Here is a 6,000-nt window from a genome sequence, read left to right as displayed (position 1 = left end):
TAATAAAACCGCTGTAACTTTGCTCTGCTTCACGTCAGCAGCATCAGGTAACGTTCATGTGTTCATTAATGGTTTTCTTTACTGCAGAATATCTTTATAAAATCCAGGCCTGGAAAACCACCTTCATGTTTTTCTGTGTTTTATCCTCAGTTACTTTGACACAAAGGCCTCTGCTGTGATGCTCACACCTGTGATAAAGTCTCGCAAGTGTCAGCTTCCTTTTTATAGATATAAAAATATGGAAATGTACTGATGCATGATCTGAATTATAATATTTCTGACTGTCTGAGGCAAAATTTCCCCGATTTAAATAGAATCAAATTGAATCGAATCGATTCTAGAAATCAGTGACGATACCCAGCCCTAATCCAGAGGAACTATGATGCGTCCAGCTGACAGAGGTGGAGACGAGACGGTGTTTCATGAAAACACAAAGAACACTTTAAAGCATGAAGAGGACGAGCAGCTGCTGTGCAGGGAAGCAGGCTGGGGACGTTTCCTGAAACTGATGTGTGAAGGACTGTGGAATCTGATGAAGACGTTTCACTGACTGACTTTTAATTTCAAACATTTAAATATAAATAAAGCAAAATAAAATTCACTGCAAACAGAAAAAAAAAAAACAGTCTCCCTGTTCTTCGTCCCGTACTCTCTGCGAAAACTCCTCTTCAAGTTTCAAACAAGCTCAAAGTTTAGCACTAGAACACAACAGTGTGGCCATGTTGTTCACGTTTGTGCATCGAAATAAAACTGCAGACAAAACATTTGGACACATAACCCGATTAAATCCTCATTTGTCCCAGCACAAGTCCCCCGTGTCCTGCACCTCAAAGTGGGAGGTGACGGTTTGTAATGATGTGATCAGCTTCAGGACCACTCACATCCTCTTTTCTTCTTCAGACATCGTATGAAGAGCTTCACATGAAAAGCTGATCAGCTGACATCACTGCTTGCTGATCCCTGCAATTTAAAGTTTAAGTCAAAGCTTCCCCTTCACAATAAAAGTCCCCATCTCTGTCCTGATGAAGAGGACAAAGAGACATTCAGAGGACGAGTTAGCAGGATACAAACTGAGGTTTGGACATCTGGACCTGCCATTCACAGCTGCATTCATTAACCTCGCTGTCAATTCATTAAAGAAGCGTCAACTTCCATTAGCAGCAATTAAAGATGCACACACACCGTAATCAAGCCTGATGGGCAACGCACCTGCCAGGCCAGACTAAGGATCAGTGACCTCACACACAAGGTGGAGAATTTTAGAACTATTATTATTATCATTATTCATTTTAATCACTTTTATAGTTTTGATTACGTCATTACTTCAACAACAATAATTATTATTTTAATTGTTATTTAAGTTTGTTAAAGCTATTGAATACATTCATTCATACTCTTTAAGGTGCTGTGGGTGGTGTTTGTGAGGAGACATTACGCCCCCTGCTGGGCAAAAACTTTATTTCCTCTTCTCCAACATCATGAGTTGTAATTATCTACACTAATTCACAAATGTTTGTTTTTAAATCTAAAACAGAAAGTCTGTGTTCAAATAAAGTATATAAACACCAAGTTTATAAACACATCATTCAAAACAAGAAATCCCAATCAGGTGACCCTCTATGAGCAAGCCCTTTGACAACTGTGGGAAGGAAAAAGCCCCTTCCAACAGGAAGAAACCTCCAGAAAAAAAACAAGGTTGAGGGAGGGGCAGGGCCATCTGCTGCGACCAGTTGGGTCACAGGTGGAAGACAGGAAAGAAGCATACTGTGAAAGCCAGAGATTAATAATCAGTAGCGGTTTTTGTTATGGGCGACACAGGCGGTTGCCCTGGGCGGCAAACAGGCTAGGACCGCCACTGTTAAGAATAACTAATGATTCAGTGCAGGGAGGTCTATTAACACATTGTGAGTGAAGAAGAAACACCCAGTGCATCATGGGAATCCCCCAGCAGCATAACTAAGGGAGGATTCAGGGTCACCTGATCCAGCTTTAGCTATATGCTTTAGCAAAAAGGAAAGTTTGAATCTTAAAAGTAGAGATAGTGTCTGTCTCCAGATGATTTTACAGATTATATTTCAGTCAACTTTAGATTTAATCTCCCATAATCTTGTGATATTTTGTGAACTAAAACTAACTATAATAATATTAAGGTAGAAGAATAAGGAATAAAGAGAAACAGGATCACAATACGGTGAATGCATCACAGCAAAGCAGAACTTTCTACTGAAAAGGGGTGAAGAAGCTCAATTCTGTGCTAAGAACTGATATTCTGCTTAAAAGGGGTGAATAAGCTAAAATGTGTGCTGAAAACAGGTGAAAATGTTGAACTGTCTGCTGAAAACAAATGATGCCATGGCTGAGATTCGAACCTGGCCCTCCTGCTCTGTAAATGGCTGCACATCTCACTGAGCTAAAACACAGCTCACCCCAGCAAACACACTTGTAGTTTGGTCCATTCATTTTAATGGGGCAAAAAATGGTATAAAAAGCCTCACGGCATTCATAGAAAAGGTAGAAGTAGAAAAAGTTGCATTTCCTGCGAAAATGCAGTGTGAATGCCGTGTAGTGGAATCTGATGAAAACAGCTGAAGAAGTAGAACTATCTGCTGAAAAGAAGTGAAGAAACTGAAAATTCTGCTGAAAAGAGGTGTAGAAGCTGTAGTGTTCGCTGAAGACAGCTTTATTTAAAAGGGTATACTGAGTGAGTGTCAAGAAAGCAGAATGAGTGCAAAGAGGGAAGATGTGCTGCAATACATGCCCAAATTTGTGCTGAAGAGAGGTGAAGAAACTGAACTTTCTACAGAAAAGGGGTAAAGAAGCAGAACTTTCTGCTAAAAAGAAGTGAAGAAGCTGAACATTATGCTAAAAAGATGAAGAAACTGAAAATTCTTCCTAAAATGGATGAAGAAGCTGAAGTTTGTGCTGAAAAGAGGTTAAAAAGTTAAACTGTGTGCTGAAAAGAAATGTTGGCAAGCTGAACTGTCTGCTGAAGACAGTTGTAGAAGCTGCTGAAGTCTGAATTGTAATGAATTAGCAAAAATATTAAACAAGCAACACATTCAGCTGAAAAAAAGCTGCACACGCTGAAGTTACGTAAGCTTTAACTGTCTGCTGAAAACATGTTGCCATGGGCGAAATTCGAACCCGGTTCGCCTGCTCTGAAAACGGCTGCTTATCTCACTGAACTAAAGCAAGGCTCATGCTGGGGAGCTAAACTTGTAATGTGGTCCATTAATTTCAATGAGCCTAGTCTAAAAAGATTAGAGATGAATAGAAACTAAAGTGGCACTTGAATACCATGAAATATTTGAGCGTAACCTTGACAAAATCATTATCTGCTATGTTTCACACCAACTACAATCAGGTGGAGGGTAACATAAAAAAAGTCAACAGCACCTACAAATTTTTACTCTAGAATTCAAATAATAAAGATGAATGTTCTCCCAAGATTGCTATACGTGTATCAATCACTCCCACTTCCTATGCATTTTAAATTTAAAATATGGGACAAGATGATCTCAAGGTTTATATGGGATGGGAAGAACTCCAGAACAAGGTTAACAACACTGCAACTCCCGAAGTGTAAGGGAGGGATGGCTTTGTCTAACCTAAGGGAATACTTTTACGCAGCCCAATTTAATCAATCCAATTTAACCGGAATCATAAAAACATTACATAATTGTAATAAATTAGCAGACATATCGATCAAGCAAAACAGTCAGCTGAAAAAACAGCACAAGCTGTCAGCTTGAACTGTCTGCTGAAAACACGTTGCCATGGGCGAGATTCAAACCTGGCCATCCAGCTCTGAGAATGGCTGGTCATCTCAATGAGGTAAAGTAAGGCTCGTGCCAGAGAGCTAAATCGCTGATCGCACTTGTAATGTGGTCCATTCATTTCAATAGGGTAAAAACAAGAAATTGCATAAAAAGCTTAATATTTCAAAAAGTATAACAGTTATGAGCACCAAAAGATATAGCAGGAACTAGCAGAAAGAGCTTAAAAGAAATAGTTGACAAGAGCTGAAAACTTTCTGCAGAAAACAGGTGAAGGAGCTGAAATTTGTGCTCAAAACAGGTGAAGAAGCTGAACATTCCGGTGAAAAGAGGCAAAAAAGCTAAAATGGATATTAGAAAATTTGCTGAAATCATAAAAACATTGCAAAATTGCAATTAATTGGCAGAAATAATTAGGCTGCACAACCTAAAGTTCTGCCAGCTTGAAGTATCTGCTGAAAACACGTTGCCATGGGCGAGATTTGAACCCTGGCCTCCAGCTTTGAGAACAGCAGCTCATCTCACTGAGCTAAAACATAGCTCACCTAAACCCAGTGATCACACTTGTAATGTGGTTCCATGCATCTAAATGGGCCAAAAAAGTATCATAAAAGCTTAATATTTCAAAAAGTATAAAAGTTATGCACACTGAAAGATATAGCAGGCATTAGCAGAAAGAGCACAAAAACTGAGGCAGTAGTTAACCAGCAAAGAAACGGAGCAACTAGAATAATAAGGTAGAAGAATAAAGTTTAAAGAGAAACTGGATCACAATAGTGCGCCTCAGGCACTCACACAATTAAAGCTGGTTCTGCACTCTCTGTGATGATCTGATGGTGGCTGTTGGGACTGACTTTAAACCATCTGATGGAGTATGTCTCCATCTAGTGGAAGACCCGTAATTACAGGTGGAGAACAACAAACTTATTTTGGCAGCTGGATTCACAAACACAGACATGAAACACGCAAAAAAAGGGGGGGAGGCAGGTTCCAGTTTGGATTCAGGAGAAAGACACCGTGATGTTTACAGATATTTTATTTTGAAAAGGTCGAACGTGAGGCGGAAGGAAGTTAGTAGGAAAGGAACAAAAACGTTAGAGGAACAAGTTAGCGCTGCAGACTGTGTTGCTGCCGCAAGCCTGAGAATTAAAGACTGGAACTGAGAAATACTGAAGTTGTCATCATTAATGTTTGAGGCATGCAAACATTACAGACACTATCTCTACTTTCAAGATCAGGCTTCAAACTTTCCTCTTTGCTAAAGCATATAGTTAGGGCTGGACCAGGTGACCCTGAATCCTCCCTTAGTTATGCTGCAATAGACGTAGGCTGCCGGGGATTCCCATGATGCACTGGGTGTTTCTACCTCACTCACTGTGTGTTAACAGACCTCTCTGCATTGAATCCTACTTGTTATTAATCTCTGTCTCTCTTCCACAGCATGTCTTTATCCTGTCTTCCTTCTCTCACCCCAACCAATCACAGCAGATGGCCCCGCCCCTCCCTGAGCCTGGTTCTGCTGGAGGTTTCTTCCTGTTAAAAGGGAGTTTTTCCTTCCCACTGTCGCCAAAGTGCTTGCTCCTTTCTGATGACAGATCCTACTCCATGACACTTATATTTTTATTTGTGCATCTCTGCTTAATCAGAACTACTACTAATAAATGCATGAACTAGTTTTTCAGCGTCACTCTGAGACAGGATATTTCTAACTTTAGAGATGTTGCACAAATGGAAGAAAGCAGTCCTACATATTTATTTAATATGTGCGTTGAAGGACATGTCCTGGTCAAACATGACTCCAAGGTTCCTCACAGTGTTACTGGAGGCCAAGGTAATGCCATCCAGAGTAAGGATCTGGTTAGATACCATATTTCTAAGATGTTCAGGGCCGAGTACAATAACCTCAGTTTGATCTGAATTAAGAAGCAGAAAGTTAGCGGCCATCCAGGTCTTTATGTCTTTAAGACATTCCTGCAGTTTAACTCATTGGTGTGTGTCTGTCTTTGAGTGTGTGTGTCTGCGTGAGAGTGTCTGCGTGTGTGTGTGTGTGTGTGTGTGTGTGTGACAGGCTAATCGAGTGACTGGTTAAAGACCAGCTGCGATGTTCTGAGCTGTGGGTCTGATGAACAGCTGCTCTGTTAGGATCAGATATTCATGCTCACAGAAAACTGAGTTCTGTAAGATAAAGAATAAAATTCTGTTACTGATCAAACACAAAGACTTC

Source organism: Copadichromis virginalis, linkage group LG8, assembly GCF_057382275.1.
Source record: "Copadichromis virginalis isolate Kocher_CV1m ecotype Utaka linkage group LG8, C_Virginalis_male_GT1.1, whole genome shotgun sequence".
Classification (NCBI taxonomy): domain Eukaryota; kingdom Metazoa; phylum Chordata; class Actinopteri; order Cichliformes; family Cichlidae; genus Copadichromis; species Copadichromis virginalis.
The sequence above is the reverse complement of the archived record's forward strand: the minus strand, read 5'-3'. Positions refer to the sequence as shown.